We start from the raw sequence: 17,450 nt of genomic DNA, 5'->3' as shown, positions 1-17,450 counted from the left end.
TGGGATACTTATATGATCTGATCTCAAGATTTTTTTTTTTTTACAAACAATTTACTGTCAAGTTGGTTTCCATATAACAACTACTGCTCATCCCCACAAGTGCCTTCCTCCATGCCCATCTCCCCCCCCCCCCAACACCCATCAGTTCTCAGTTTGTTCTCAGCATTCGAGAGTCTCTCATGGTTTGCCACTCTCCCTCTCCCCCACTATTTTTCCCCTTCTTCTCCCCCATGGTCCTCCGTTAAGTTCCTCCTAATCCTCCTATATGTGCAAGTTTGTTTGTCTATTAAATGCCCAAAACCGAATTTGGGCTATAGTGAGAAATTTTAACAAAGTTTTTTTTTTAATTTTTTTTTTTTTTTCTAGGAGAGAGAGAGCATGAGCAGTGGAGGGTCAGAGAGAGAGGGAGTCACAGACTGAAACAGGCTCCAGGCTCTGAGCTGACAGTCAGCACAGAGCCCGACGCGGGGCTCGAACCCACGAACCGCGAGATCATGACCCAAGCGAAAGTCAGACGCTTAACCGACTAAGCCACCCAGGCGCCCCTTTAAATTTATTTTTCACACACACACACACAGAGCACGAGCTGGGGAGAGGCAGAGAGAAAGAGAGAGGGAGACACAGAATCTGAAGCAAGATCCAGGCTCTGAGCTGTCAGCACAGAGCCTGAGCCGAAGTCAGATGCTCAGCTGACTGAGCCACCCAGGTGCTCCACGTGAGAAGTTTTATAGGAAAACTTTACTACATTTATGCCTTGCAAACCCTGGTGACAGTGAAGCATCTCCTAGAATGCCATGTCTGTGTCTATTTCCCAGCCATAGTAGACCAAAGATATGATATCTTCTGGTATCAGTTAGGATTCCCTCAGTACAAGTAACAGAAGCATGAAGCAGCTTGCCGAAGTGGTAAGGGCATTTATTTTCTCATGCAGCATGAAGTGGAGAGACAGGGACCCCAGGGCTGATTAGTTCATTAGCCCAGTTGTTGAGAGTCAGCCTCCTTCTATTTCCCTTCTGCCAGCAGCTCCAGGCATGACATTGAGACAAGATGATATTCAGAGAGAGAAGAAAAATATGGTCTCTTCCCTTGCTCCAAGTCCTGCAGTGTCATTGGCCAGAAATGTGTCACATGTTCATTCCTGAACAAACCAGCTAGTCAGGGAAGGGCTGAGGCTACATGAAAGGCTGGACCAATCAGAATCCACCCCTGTGGCTCTGGATGGGGCATCCTGTCTTAATAAAAACTTGAATAAAACAGGAAGGAAGAGGATAGATGTTGGAGAGACAACTAATAGCATCTGCTAATCCTCTCCCTAAATTGGCTAGTAACCTAAAGGAAATTGGGGAGATATGTATTACATAAGGTTGGTGCAGCTAATTGGTGCAAGCATATTTTGCTAATCTATTTTTTTCACCCTCCATTGCCTCCCCTTCTCTCTGTTCCACCTCCTCCTTCATCTTCTCCTGTCTTCTCTTTCTTCTCCTCCTCCTACTACTCTTCCCCCTCCTCCTTCCTCTTCTACCCTTTGCCCCCTTTTTCTTTTGTTCTTCTTCTCCTTCACCTTGCCCTTCTCCCCTTCCCCTGCCCCTCTCTGTCCCCCTCTCCTCCTTCTTTCGTGGTTGGGCATTTTGGCCAATTGTTACTTGTTTTAGTCATGAAATTACTATCTTCTGTACCCATCAACTTATATTATTCTCTAATTTTATCATCTTAAAATATTTCTCCTTCAAGTTGCTCTCTTTGATAGTCTCTCAGAATTATGTCTGTCTCTTATGTACTTCCAGAGCATGCTTTGATAACTCTTAACATAGACTCCCTTCTTTCTGCAAAGCTTTTTCAATAGGATTTGTTTTCCTAGTACATAGTGAGCAAACATAGCTCAGGAGTTATCTATCTCATTTCAATTCCCTGAGCACCTTTCCAGTGTTTCATACATAGCAGGTACTTAATACATGAGTTCATTTGAGAAAAGGGCTTGTGTTTGTGGCCATGTGGTCAGGAAAGTCTAATTTTTATTCTCTTTTGAATGAACTTAACCGTGACATTGGTTCCTTTACTTTCAGATGCTTTTTTCAAAGCTATTTTTTTTCATTAGTCTACAACCTTCTAAAGACTGAAAAACCAAGAAATTAAAAGGCTCTGTGATTTTCTATGGCCTGAGAGGAGATTATCTGCATTCAGCCCTTTTTAAAAGTGGATTTCAACCAGAAGTATCGCTGGCATTCGCTTTCTTTACAATTGGCTTCTCCAGTGGCTCTAGCCTCCAGTTTCTGAAAAAGCTTTTCTTGAGATGAAAACAGTTATTTTGTTTAGTTTGGGGACTGCTTTACTGCTTCTTTTTCTTTTTTACTCTCCTTGCATACTGGTCTTTCTTATGCATTTTGAAAACTCAACCCCCAAAGCTGAGCTCCTTTGGAAGACTGTACACTTTGCATTCATCCTGGGATGTGGACCAGAGCTGACAGGGAACTCCCTTTCAAGAGTCTTATCTTCAGAAGGCAATGACACACTCACTGAAAAAGATTTCCATTTTGTATGTTTTAGGTTCTCTGTTCTCAGAGTTGCTCATCACTGCAGTCACCTGACACATGAATCTTTCCATGTGAAGATTTGTTTTGTGATATATTGTAAGAGTAATGGATTCATCATGGAGCCCTAGAAGATCAGAAGCATCCTTTGAACTGATATATTCTCTTTTTTGTTCCTCGAAGTTGATTAGTAGCTATTGGGTTTGAATGGGAAAGAGAAAGTTAGGATGTGTCCTCATTCCATTCTTGGCTGGACACCTCCATAGGTCATATGGAACAGAAAGGGGAAAAAACAGGGAGATGGAGGTATGTTCCCTGGTGCTCTAACATAGTGTGCTCTGCATAGACTATAGATAATGGTCAGGCTCAAAGAATAACTCAGGAAGTTCTTCTTAATCCATAAAGTGCCTCATATTGCAAAATATCCTAAATTTGGGGGCGCCTGGGTGGATTAGTCGGTTAAGCGTCCGACTTTCGCTTAGGTCATGGTCTCGTGGTTCGTGGGTTCGAGCCCCGCGTCGGGCTGTGTGCTGACTGCCAGCTCAGAGCCTGGAGCCTGTTTCAGTCTGTGACTCCCTCTCTCTCTGACCCTCCCCTGCTCACGTTGTCTATCTCTCCTAGAAATAAATAAAACATTAAAAAAATATCCTATATTTGTGTAAAGTTGTAGTTATGGAGGGCTTTTATTTATAGTATTTTACTTGACCTTAATAATATTATATGCTATATTACTATCCTCGTTTTATGGAAGAGAAACATCCTAGATCACAGAACTCAGCATATTGTAAGTGTTCAGTAAATTTTTACTAGATGAATGAGCAATCAGAAATAGTATGCCCAGTATCACATGGTATTGCGGTGAAGCTGAGCTTGAACATAGGTCTCCTAAGTCTCTGGTCCAGCCCAGGGATCTTTCCATCTCTGTGTTTTTCAGGTTTGCCCGGGAAAGACTTCAGTGTTGGGGGAGAGACGATGAAGCAACTGTATCTGGGGATACAGCCTGAATTTGTTCTGTAAGAGATTTCTTAAAGTGTCCACACTTTATTGATTTAAAAATGCATTTCCTCCCCAAATACATGTAGGCATGGCTCTTGGAAAAAAGGAAGCTCAAACAATACAAATTTATATAAAGTAATCACTGAGTTAACTTCCATTTATAATTTCTGTGCACATCTGGGTTATATTTTAAGATTCATGTGAATTTAGCTTTGAATCCCCAAAACTCATCTACACATCATGTTTGAAATGACTTATCATCAAGTACAATTGATTCAGGGAAGACACCCATGTGTATCCCGTAACTCTGGAGTCCCTGGTACTTTGCGGCTTGCTCCAATGGGGACAGGGAATATCCCAGCTGGAGATCAGTGAGTCTTGCTGCTGTTCCTGCTTCTCAAGACTGAGCATGGATTATGAAGGCTGGGCTGCAATTAACCATACAAATGACACTGTTTCTAGGAGGAAATATATGCTCAGCTCTCAACAAATGAATGTGTAGAACATTAGCTGGGGACTTTATGTCTGTGAGGTTATCGTTGATCTCAGAGTAGTTTAGTTTCAATCTCAAACATTTTGTGAATCCACATTCCACAGGTAAGCTATCAATTCCTCCTTTTCATGTCTCCCAGGGATCATATCTGAAGATTGGGAGGGTAAGCATGTTGGTGGTGCCTTGTGTTGGCTGCTGCAATGCCAGAGGCTTGTAGCTCTGAAGCAGCATGCTGCCATTCCACGCAGCAACTCCATCATCAGATCTCTCCTTGGAATCTGGATCAAATTTGATGATTCCACCCTCATCTCCTTCTGACCTCAACTGCCCTCTTAAGGGCAGAAGGTAAAGGTCTTTACAGAAAGCAGCAAGGGTTACACTTTGCTATTTTCAGTCACACTTGTGTGATCAGAACAATGGGATCTAACTTTGAGTCAGGGAAACTTGTGCTTCCTCCTTTTATCCCACCTTCTTTTTACCTGCTCTCTCTGAGAGTCAGCTTCTGAGGATAGAACACCCTCATTTCCTCTCCCACATCATCCCTCAAATCTGCATGTAGCAACATGGATGGTCTGACTTCACTGGGGGGTTGAAATCACTCTCATTTCGATTTTGAAAGGAGTAGGGGGAGAGAAATAAAGGGTCAGTTCGGTGGGAAATAAACTGAGGAATGTCCCCTCATTCCGGAATCAAGAAAAGTATAGTGCACATAATGGAATTTTGGATAATTCCCCTGCTTGATTATGTTCGTGCACATTTCAGGAAATGGCCTATTTGTCTAGTCGTTGCCTCCCTATTGTGTTAGGCCCATCACCAAGGCATGACTTGGATGATTAAAAGCAGCACATGTATGAGGTCAACAATATAGCACTTCTAAAAATATGCATGCGTCCACTATGGTGTCATTGTACTGGGAGCCAAGAAAATGAACTCTACTCTCAGGAGAAATAAAAAGGGATAAAGGGGAAAAGAATTAACAATGGGATTATAACTCACTTTCCCCTTAGCCCCTATTGTATGTTTTAGAGCTCTGGCAAATATTTTTCTTTCTATGCACTGTCTTGGTACTTTTCATTAAGAAAAGCTGGTACCTGTTGAATGGTGGTCCTCTGATCAGAGGAGTACAATTTCCTCTCATTTGTTTTACAAGAAGCCTTTTGAAGTGGGGAGATTTTGCATTTAAATTAAGATGTCACTGACAAGCATGAGAAAGTGTTTAATTAACGTAGTGACCTTCTGTTAATAAGGGGAAATATGACCTGAGAGTCATTGGAAGAAGCTACCAGAAATATGGTGAAATCCACTAAGCAAGCTGGTTCAGAAATAGTTACTGAACTGGAAAAAGAATCAAGAGGATAACTAACTTCATCGGGCACTTGCTATGTGTGGGATACTGAATTTACTTTAAAAAAGTAATAGCCATTAAATCTGTAACTCATCTTGTGAGGGAGGTATTTTCTCCCCTCACTTTAGAGATTAGGAAACTGAGGCTTAGAGCCATTCAATAACTTGCCCAAAATCACATGGCTTAAAAGGAGGGGGGAGCAGAGCTGAGTTTTGAACTCAGTTCTGCCTGACTGTTCCCATTATACCACAGAGAAAGGCAGGTGTTAATTTAGTATTTGTGATATAGTTAAACATTAATAGGCACGTTTTGTATGACATTAACTTGAGCATTCACAGGAGGACCCATGCTATAAAATATGTTTTCTATTTGGTAAAACCAGAGTTTTACCATCAGAGATATATTCCCCTGGCTTAAATGTTAACTCTTTAAAATAACTAGAGGAAAAATATTAAGGCTACTTCATGTTTTACAATTTGACGTTCAGTGCTCTTCTAAGAAAAGAACAAATTTCATATATCCTAAATCTTGAGAAAATTAGTAGTTGCTAGTAGGCTGAGATGGGGTGGTACAAATGGAGTGGTGGCATCAAGAGCTATGACCAACCAGAGATAAGTGGGGGAAGGGACCAGCCACCATGTCACTTTGCTTAGCCACTGGAAATCTCAGTAAATCAGCAAGAAACATGGAGGTAGCAGTTTTATAACTACCTATCACAAATTTCTCGGAGTGCCTGGAATGCTGGCAGAAAGAGGTGAGAATTTGTCTCACTAGGGGCTCAGACTCAGTGTGTTGGTGGAGGATGGAGGACAGTGTTAGGGTGAGCACATTCTCTCTTCTAAAGCTCTTCTGAATTCTCCAGTGTCTCTCCTCAGTACCTTTCCAGCCATGCTCATGCCCAGAATATCAGTCATTTTTTTTCTCCTGGCCTATCACTCACTCCTTCCTGCCCACTAGTTCACACCCACGCACACCCACAATTTTCTTTGCCAGTGGTACTTCAAGATCTAAGATCTTGTATGACTGATTGTGAATGACTTTCTTTAGATTTTCGAATAGATATTTAGCAGTAAAGTGTCTGTAGGTGGCACTCTTAGCTCTGATCACAACTCTCCTAACAGAAATTTAAGCTGGCTGTGGATAAAGTACAGAAGAAGCTGGTTTGGCCACTTGACTCTGGGGCAGCCAGGTCAAAGTAGGGCTCAGTATCCCTTTGGTACCCAGAGGAGCTTTCCTCAACTGGTAAGTATTCCCTCGGGTTAGACCCCCCCCTCACCCAATCTCATTCACCAGTTTAGCCTCTTTGCTCCCAATCTCTCTATCACTAGTTAACAGTTGTATGTTATTGTGGTTTGATTTTAGGGCTTACCCTACTAAGTTACCCCTTGGTAGAAATCCTAGGGGTACTTGCACTGTGATTTTGGTTTCCCATGGAAATCCTCTAGTTGGGGGCACAACTCCCTGGGTATACTTCCCTCCTTGAGAGAAAAAGTTGAGTTACCACAATTGCTATGAATCTATATCTGTCCCCCCACCCACCTAATACCATTGGTGACTTGGTGGAGTTTTTAAACCAAACTTCAGGGGAGGGTGGCTCTCTACTTCCCTTTTAAAAACCAACCAGCCAACCAACCAGCTAGCCAGCCAAAAACAGCAAGAAACCTCACAAAGGAGGGGCGGGGGCGGGACTCTCAATTCTTTCAACTGCATTTGTGGTTCAAATAGAAGCAGGGAATGCTATAAATGTTCTGATAAGGACTGGGAGTATTTTTATGTTGACAGATGCACATGTGGGAGCCACCTGTGGTACTGCTTTAGAAGGAAGACTCCCAATTGCCCAGGTCATTAAAGCCAGGTGTTCTTTCTTGCTTGAGTCTTAACCTCCATTTGGGGAGAAAGCTTACATTCCACTCAGACCAGATTGGCCCCACTAGTGAGAAAAGGCTTGTGTTTTTGCGGAAAGAGAGACTATCCAGTTTTTTTTTTTTTTTTTTTAAGCCTGGTGTTTATTGCGAGCTGATGACAATGGATATGGCTTAGACCTCTAGCTCTGCTTCTGTGGGTCTGGAAGACCTGGAAATGGCTGTCAGTTTATAAACTGCCAGCAGCCCAGAGCCTTAGTTTGGGGAAAGTGACTGGAATACTGAGCAAGACAGGGTGTAGAGAGAGTTGTATTGTGAATTCATGTTCAACAAAGAAAACAATGAACATTTCTTCTTCATACCTTTCACCCTTTCACTACTCTGATTTTTTTTTGTTTCTGATGGTTTTTGTTTTGTTTATGCTACCAGCATTTCCTTAAGGTTACACATCTGAATTTCCTTCATCATCCTTCATCTTCATCTTTTGTATCCAATCAGCAGCCACATCTTGCCAGTTTTATTTTGTCTAGTAACACACACACACACACACACACACACACATTCCCTTCTTCAACATCACCAATCCATTGCAGACCCACCTCAGAGACACCTGGGTGGCTCATTCAGTTGAGCGTCTGACTGTTGATCTCGGCTCAGGTCATCATCTCACAGTTTGTGGGTTTGAGCTCTGCAAACCCACAAACTGTGGTCTCGGGGCTGACAGTAAGGAGCCTACTTGAGATTCTCTCTCTCCTTCTCTATCTGCCCCTGCTCATTCTCTGTCTCTTTCTCAAAAAATAAATAAACTAAAAAATGTTTAATGTCTTTCCCACCTCAAATGTCTCTGCCAGTCCATGGCACTCACCACTACAAGACTGATAGTCTGGTCAGGTCATTCACCTCCTCATAAATTTTAAGTGAATACACACTGGTCAGTAAAACCCAGACTCCTTACTTAAGAAATGCATGCCCACTGAGGGAGGAACCATATTTACTTTATATTTTCTTTCTGAATGCCTAGGACCCTGAAATATTTAGTGATTTAAATTCAAATGAATGGAATACAAGGTCTTTGGTGTTGGTTCATATATGGCATTTTAGCTCTACTTTCTATGGCAGATGCAATTAGTGGCTCACCCTGTAGTAGACCAATCTTGATATACCAAAAAGGCTTCTTACCCTCGTGTTTCCCTACCTGAGGACTTTCCTAGCTGGAGGAGCATGCTCATCTGGAAGTGTCATGGAGTTAACATCCTGAAGCAGTAACCCTCAACTATTGAGAGAAGGGAGTTGGTGGATAGCTACTTCAGCTTCCTTGTCTCTTGTTGAGAAAAATCCTGATCCATTTTCTACACAGTCTTTCAGTAGGTCTTTAGAGGGAACATATTCCAGTTGCTCATGGTGGCAAAACATAAGGTCACCCCTTCATTGGCTTTCTCTCCTGGGAAGAACAAGTCCTGGTTGGTTTCACTGTTCCCTCTTCTGAGTTTCCTGGCATCACTCCAAAGTAAGCTGTATGAACCCAAATTCTTGTCTCAGGTTATCATTTAGAGGAACTCACTCTTCGGTACAGAACTCTAACCAATGCTGCCCCCCTCCACTGGGCTATAAAGTGTTGTCTGAACAAATCCTGTGCTCTTCTGCCTCTTCCTGAGTTGTTTCCTCTAGCTTGAGAAACTTCCTTTCCTTTCTGTGGATGAAAACTCCATTTATCTTTTAAGCCCTCTCAATTTATATTTCTCTTAAGATATAAATATATCCCTCCCTTACATGATAATCTTTATGCATTTGTTTTATTTCTTCTAGAAGACTATCAGCTCATTGGAAATATGTTGTCTTTATCTTTGCATTTATCATAGTGCCTGGTGCTAGTAGGTACTCCATAAATGTATGTTGACTAAAACTTAAGTGAGTGGTCAGCAATGGAAGTTGTTCAATCTGCACATATCTGGTTCCTTATTGCCTGACACACTGGAGCTAGAACATTTCTAATTCTAAAGACTCTGCAGATCCAAATCTGATTCTCATTCAGTTGGCTTAAGGATTCCAAGTATTTTACAAAATGACCACACTCTGCCATTATTTTTTATTTTTTACCATTTATTCATTTTTGAAAGACAGAGGGAGGCGAGTGGGGGAGAGGCAAAGAGAGAGGGAGAGATGGAATCGGAAGAAGGCTCCAGGCTTTGAGCTGTCAGCACAAAGCCCAACACGGGGCATGAACCCACAAACCATGAGATTATGAGCTGAGCTAAAGTTGGACACTTAACCAGCTGAGCTACCCAGGTGCCGTAGCAATTCTAAAAGCAGAGATGCACAGTCTAAGTATACTTTTGGGCTTAGAATCAAGTAATTGCTACACTTTCTGTAGTGCCCAGTCCCTTGTGTTATCCCTGGAACTGATCTATAGCAAATGTATTTTTAGTGATCTCAGAGCACATTACAACCTTATCTTTCAACTATGTTTCTTTCACACCATCTTGAGTGAACCAGAGTGATTACTATGAATATTTTAGAGGGAAAGAAAAGTGGGATAAGATAGAAAGGACTGATGGAATATGTATGACCTGTGCATGTCTGTAAGGAGTCAGTCATCACACATACTGTTGTCCCTTCTAAAAGCTAGCATCATTGAGATTGCCAAGACTGCAGGGCTGCAACATAAAAGTAACTCTTGCTGTAAAACATACCAGAGTTGGATCCCTGTTTTTCAGCTTGTTGTGTGTTCATCTCAAATGGTTGACTGGAGGTCAGGCTCCTAGGATGAATAGTCACAACACAGTAGTTAACTGTTCACAGGGTCCCAAATTCCTCAAGTTGGGAGTAGGGAACAAACTTGAACCCTTAACAGCCTGTCTCCAGCTTTGATGTTTTAAATACATGAAGTGAGACCTTATGTGTATGTGCGTGTGTGTTCAATATGGTATATAACTCTAAAGCCTCTTGAGACATAATAGTATTACAGTTTTAAATTTCATCAAGGGAAGTAAAATGATGTTTATGGTGATTTTTGTCTATACATCTACATATTAGAGTCAAGGGGAAGCAGAGGTATATTTTCCCTCTATTATTATTATTATTATTACTAATCATTTTATTTTCACTGTTGCCCACATTTGTATGCTTCTGGGGAAGTGAAAACTTGATTCCTAGCAGGACAAGGAGTTCTAGTTCTCCTTCCACCAAGACTTGGATCATGTAGCCCAAAAGGAGTTTTCATTTTAGAATCATGGGTCTGTCCTCTTCTCCTTGAGTATTTAAAGTGTAACTTATAAGATTCAGTTACTAGATTATGGTCTATGCAGCATAATGTGATTTTTTTACCTTTAACTTTATTGAGATATAGTTGACATATAATCTTGTATAAGTTTAATGTATACAACATGATGATTTGACATATGTGTATAATGCAAAATGATTACCTTGTGGTAACAAGTTTAGTTAACATTCCATAATCTTACATAGAAACAATTTTTATTTTTCTGTGGTGAGAACTTTTAAATTTAATATCTTAACAATTTCTAAGTATATAATACATTATTTTTAGCTATAACCACCATGTTGTATTTAACTCCCAATAACTTATTCATTTTGTGACTTTGTACCCTGAGCAATATCTCCCCATTTCTCCTAACCTCCAGCCTCTGGTAAACACTAGTCTACTTTTTGTTTCAATGGGTTTGGCTTTTTAAAATTCCACGTATAAGATATCTTACAGTATTTGTCTTTCTATGTCTGACTTATTTTATTAAACATAATACCCTAAAAGTTCATTCATGTTGTTTACAAATGGCAGAATTCTTTCTCATGGCCAAATAATAATCCAGTGTGTGTGTGTGTGTGTGTGTGTGTGTTTGTGTGAATCATATTTTCTTTATTCATCTGTGGATGTACACTTGGGTTGTTCCCATGACTTGGCTACTGTAAATAATGCTGCAATGAACTTAGGAGTGTATTATCTTTTTGAGATGTCATTTTCTTTGGATATATACCCAGAGGTGGAATTGCTGCATTGTATCGTAGTTCTATTTTCCATTTTCTTTGGATGTATACCAAGAAGTGGAATTGCTGGATCATATGGTAATTCTATTTTCCATTTTTGAGGAAACTCCATACTGTTTTCCATTCCAATCAACTGTGTACAAGTGTTCTCTTTTTTCTAAACTCCACCAGCACTTGTTATTGCTTGTCTTTTTTATAATAGCCAGCCAGTCCAACAGGTGTGAGTGATATCTCCTGTGGTTTTGGTCTGCATTTCCCTGGTGTTTATTGATGTGCAGGCCTTTTCATGCACTTTTTGGCCACTTGAATATCTTCTTCTAAAAAATGTGTATTCACAACATCCCTTCTTAATAAAGACGCTTGAGAAGGTAGGGATAGAAGGAACTTACTTAAACATCATAAAAACTATCTAGGAGAAGCCCTCAGCTAACATCATCCTCAATTGGGAAAAACTGAGAGCTTTCCCCCTGAAATCGGGAACACGACAGGGGTGTCCACTCTCACCACTGTTGTTAAGCACAGTGCTGGAAGTCCTAGTGTCAGCAATCAGACAACAAAAGGAAATAAAAGGCATCAGAATTGGCAAAGAGGAAGTCAAACTTTCACTTTTTGCAGATGAAATGATACCCTACGTAGAAAACCTGACAGACTCCACCAAAAGCCTACTAGAACTGATCCATGAATTCAGCAAAGTTTCAGGGTACAAAATCAATGTACAGAAATCGGTTGCATTTTTATACACCAACAATGAAGCAACAGAAAGAGAAATCAAGAAACTGGTCCCATTCATAATTGCACAAAAAAAACATAAAATACCTAGGAATAAACCTAACCAAAGATCTAGGAGATCTGTATGATGAAAACTATAGAAAACTTATGAAGGAAATTGAAGAAGGCACAAAGAAATGGAAAAACATTCCATGTTCATGAATCGGAAGAATAAATATTGTTAAAATGTCATTACTACCCAAAGCAATCTGCATATTCAATACAATCCCAGTCAAAGTAGCACCAACATTCTTCTCAAAGCTAGAACAAACTATCCTAAAACTTGTATGGAACCACAAAAGACCCTGAATAGCCAAAGTAATATTGAAGAAGAAAACCAAAACAGGAGGCATTACATTCCCAGACTTTAGCCTCTACTACAAAGCTGTAATCATCAAGACAGTATGGTATTGGCACAAAAACAGACACATATCCCAATGGAATAGAATAGAGAACTCAGAACTGGACCACAAGTGTGTGGCCAACTAATCTTTGACAAAGCAGGAAAGAGTATCCGACGGAAAAAAGACAGCCTCTTTAACAGATGGTGCTGCGAGAACTGGACAGCAACATGTAGAAGAATGAAACTAGATCATTTTCTCATACCATACACAAAAATAAACTCAAAATGGATAAAGGACCTGAATGTGAGACAGGAAACCATCAAAACCAAAAAAGAAAGTAGGGAACAATCTCCTTGAACTCCACCGCAGCCATTTCTTACTTGACACATCCCCGAAGGCAAGAGAATCAAGAGCAAAAATGAACTATTGGGACCTCATCAAGATTAAAAGCTTCTGCACAGCAAAGGAAACAATCCATAAAACGAATAGGCAACTAACAGAATGGGAAAAGATAATTGCAAATGACATATCAGGTAAAGGGCTAGTATCCAAAATGTATAAGGAACTCACCAAACTCCACACCCAAAAAAACAAATAATCCAGTGAAGCAATAGGCAGAAGACATGAACAGACACTTCTCCAAAGAGGACATCCAGATGGCCAACAGACACATGAAACGATACTCAGCGTCCCTCCTCATCATGGAAATACAAATCAAAACCACACGGAGATACCACCTCACGCCAGTCAGAGTGGCTAAAATAAACAAATCAGTAAACTAGATGCTGGCACTGTTGGTGGGAATGTAAACTGGTGCAGCCCCTCTGGAAAACAATATGGAGGTTCCTCCAAAAATTAACAATAGAACTCCCCTATGACTCAGCAATAACACTGCTAGGAATTTACCCAAGAGATACAGGAGTGCTAATACATAGGGGCACATGTACCCTAATGTTCATAGCAGCACTCTCAACAATAACCAAATCATGGAAAGAGCCTAAGTGTCCATCAACTGACCAATGGATCAAGAAGATGTGGTTCATCTATACAATGGAATACTACATGAGAAAGAATGAAATCTGGCCATTTGGAGCAACGTGGATGGAACTTGAGGGTGTTATGCTGAGCGAAGTAAGTCAGGCAGAGAAGGACAGATACCATATGTTTGCATGTATAGGTGGATTAGGAGGAACTTAATGGAGGACCATGGAGGAGAAGAAGGGGAAAAATTGTTGGGGAGAGGGAGGGAGGCAAACCATGAGAGACACTTGAATACTGAGAACAAACTGAAGGCTGATGGGGGCGGAGGAGAGGGGAAGGGGGGTAATGGGGATGAAGGAGGGCACTGTTGGGATGAACACCGGGTGTTATATGGAAACCAACTTGACAGTAAACTATTTAAGAAAAAAAAATTTTAAATGTGTATTCAGGTCCTTTGCTCATTTTAATTGGATTATTTGTGTGTATTCTTTATATGTTTTGGATATTGGCCCCTTATCAGACACATGACTTGCAAATATTTTCTTCCATTCTATAGGTTGACTTTTCATTTTGTTGATCTTTCTTTTGCTGTGCAGAAGCTTTGTAGTTTGATGTAGTATACTTATTTATTTTTGCTTTTGTCTTTTGCTATTGGTGTCAAATTTAAAAAATATATTGCTAAGACTGATGTCAAGGAGCTTACTGACTGTATTCTCTTCTAGGAGTATTGTGGTTTCAGTTCTTATGTTCAAATCTTTAATCTGCTTTGAGTTAGGTTTTGTTTATGATGTAAGATAGTGGTCTAGTTTCATTCTTTTGCACATGGCTGTCCAGTTTTCCGATCATTTATTGAAGAGACTATCCATTCCTTATTAGATATTTTTAAATCATTTATTGTAAATTAATTAACCATTTTTCATGGGGTTATTTCTGGCCCTGTAATCTGTTCCATTGACTTTTGTGTATGTTTCTTTTAATGCTAATACCATGCTTTTTTGATTATTGTAGCTTTGTAATATTTGAAATCAGGAAGCATAATGTCTGCAGCTTTGTTCCTCTTTATCAAGACTGCTTTTGCTATTTAGGATCTTTTGTTGTTCCATATGTATTTAGGATTATTTTTTTCCCTATTTCTATAAAAATGCTATTGGAATCTTGATAGGGAGTGCATGGAATCTATGCAATACTTTGGGTAGTTTGGATGTTTTAACAATATTAATTCTTTCAATCCATGAATATAGGATATCTTTACAGTTATTTGTGTTTTCTTCAATTTCTTTCATCAATGTCTAATAGTATTCAGCATACAGATCATTTCCCTCTTGGTTAAATTTTTTCTTAAGTATTTTACTGTTTTTGATGCTACTGTAATGGAATTGTTTTCTTTATGTCTTTTTCAAATCATTGCTGGTGCACGCAAGTGCAAATGATTCTTATATGTTGATTTTGTATCCTGCAACTTTGCTAAATATGTTTATAAATTCTAATCATTTTTCTGGGGCAACCGAATGGCTCAGTTGGTAGGCATCTGACTCTTCATTTTGGCTCAGGTCATGATCTCAAGATTCACAGTCGGGCTATGCATTGACAACACAGAGCCTGCATGAAATTTTCTCCCTCTCTCTTTCCTCTTCTGTCCCTTCCTGCTTACACACAAACTCTTTTTCTCTCATAAAATATAAACATTTTTTAAAAGTTCTAATCATTTTCTTTTTGATGTATGTTAAGTCTAGCATTTTGTGTATATAAGATCATGTAATCTACTGAGACAGTTTAACTTCTTCCTTTCTGGTTCGGATGCTTTTTATTTTTATTTCTTGCTTGACTGCTCTGGTTAGGACTTTCAGTACTGTGTTGATTGGAGTGGTCAGAGCGAGTATTTTTGTCTTGTTCCTGATCTTAGAGAGGATGCTTTCAGTTTTTCACCATTGACTATTATTTAGCTATGGGTTTGTCACATATGGCTTTTATTATGTTGAAGTATGGTTATTCTCTACCCACCTTTTGAGAGTTTTTTTTTTTTAATTGTGAATGGATGTCAAATTTGTCAAATGCTTTTTTCTGCATCAAGGTGATTATATGATTTTAATCTTTTATTCAGTCAATGTGATATATCACATTTATTGATTTGTTTCTTTTGAGCCATCCTTGCATCACAGGGATAAATTCCACTGATCATATGATCCTTTGAATGTGCAATTGAATTTGGTTTACTAGTATTTTGTTGAAATTTTATCCATCTATATTAATCAGAAATATTGTCCTGTGGTTTTCATTTTTTGTAGTGTCCTTATCTGGCTATGGTATCAGGTTAATACTAGCCTCATCAAATAAGTTTGGTAGTATACCCTTTTCTTCAGTTTTTGGGAAGAGTTTGAGAAGGATTGACATTAATTCTTTATAAATGTTAGGTAGAATTCTTTCACCAATGAAGCCTTCTGTTCCTGGGGCTTGATTGCTTTTCTTCCTTCCTTCCTTCCTTCCTTCCTTTCTTTCTTTTAAGGAAGCAGGGGGGTTTTTGATTTGTGATTGAATCTCCTTACTTAGTCTGTTTATATTTTCTATTTCTTTTGATTCACTTTTAGCAGGTTGTATGTTTCTAAGAATTAACCATTTCTTCTAAGTTGTCCTGTATAGTTGTTTATAATAGTCTCTGATAATCCTTTGTATTCCTGTGTTTTAAATTGTAATATCTCCATTTTTCACTTATAGTTTTATCTATTTGGTGCTCTCTTTCTCTCTCTGTTGAATAGTCTAGTTGATGGTTTTTATCTTTTCAAGGAACCAAAACTTGGTTTTGTTAATCTTTTCTGTTGTTTTCTGATTCCTTACTTGATTTTTATTCTAATTTTTATTTTTCCCTGGTTTTTTTGGTTGTTTGTTTGACACTTAGTTAATGCCAGTTCTATTCTTATTGCATCTTGGGTATGAGGGAGACAAAATCTTGATAACACATGACTATGGTTCTGATGTCATAGAGAATTTTGGAAGTCATTTGAGGATTAACCTTTCCTAAAAATCTCAAAGAAATAATCTTATAAAATAAAATAAAATAATAAAAGAGTTCATATTGTGACCACAAAATGCTATTTAAGGCCCCAAAACTATCAGAGGGAGGAAATGCTGAATTTTATAACAGGGTTTTCTCATTAAACCTGGAGCCCAGTATATATAAATGATAGCTAGAAACAGAAGAAAGCTGCTGTTCTGAAAGTGTCAGGAATTTTTCTGCTTCTCTGGAGTTTTGAATTCACCTTTGAGAGTAAATTTCTTTATTGTTTTGGGAAAACACCAATAACCAAAACAACAAAGACAACCGTTTTCTGGAACTTGATTGTGCAAAGATAAATCAAAGTCCTTTTTAAATATGGGGAGACTCCAGGCCAGAAGTCTCAAATAGGTAGTATATTCCAATCAATATGTTTGCTTCATTAATGATATTTTAAAACTTCTAACACAAAAAAATAGGAGAGTCCCATAATGCTTCACATTTTCTCTGAAAAATCAGAATAGTTTGGCCATATAAACTGGTGCTCTCTCATGTAATTAATGACCTTGAAGCTAGATAGAGGCCACTTCTCTTTGGTTGGCCCCTAAAGATGCATAGGCATCACTGGGCCTGCTTCCCTAGTTTGTGTTATCTGTCTTGGATTTTTAAGAATGTGAGTTTGGATTCTACATCTACACAAGACACAACTAAACTGTTTTAAAGTAAAAGGTTACAGATTAATTCTCTTAAACACAGCTCAGAAAGCTCAGAAAACCCTCTAAGTATCTTCATTGCCTACCCAGTGTGCTCCACAATATGGATACTGTTGTTTTCATTAAGAAATGAACCCCTTTCATAAATACAAGCAATTATCAGGGAATACTATGAAAAATTATATGCCAACAAATTGGACAACCTAGAAGAAATAGATAAATTTCTAAACACACACTCACTACCAAAATTCACACGGGAAGAAATAGAAAACCTGAACAGACCCATAACGAGTGAAGAAATCGAATCACTGATCAAAAATCTCCCAACAAATAAGAGCCCTGGACCTGATGGTTTCCCTGGGGAATTCTACCAGACATTTAAAACAGAATTAATCCCAATTCTTCTCAAGCTATTCCAAAAAATAGAAG

This window comes from Hyaena hyaena, unplaced genomic scaffold, assembly GCF_003009895.1.
Source record: "Hyaena hyaena isolate Hyena2069 unplaced genomic scaffold, ASM300989v1 scaffold_1291, whole genome shotgun sequence".
NCBI classification, from domain to species: domain Eukaryota; kingdom Metazoa; phylum Chordata; class Mammalia; order Carnivora; family Hyaenidae; genus Hyaena; species Hyaena hyaena.
Note: the sequence above shows the minus strand (reverse complement) of the source record.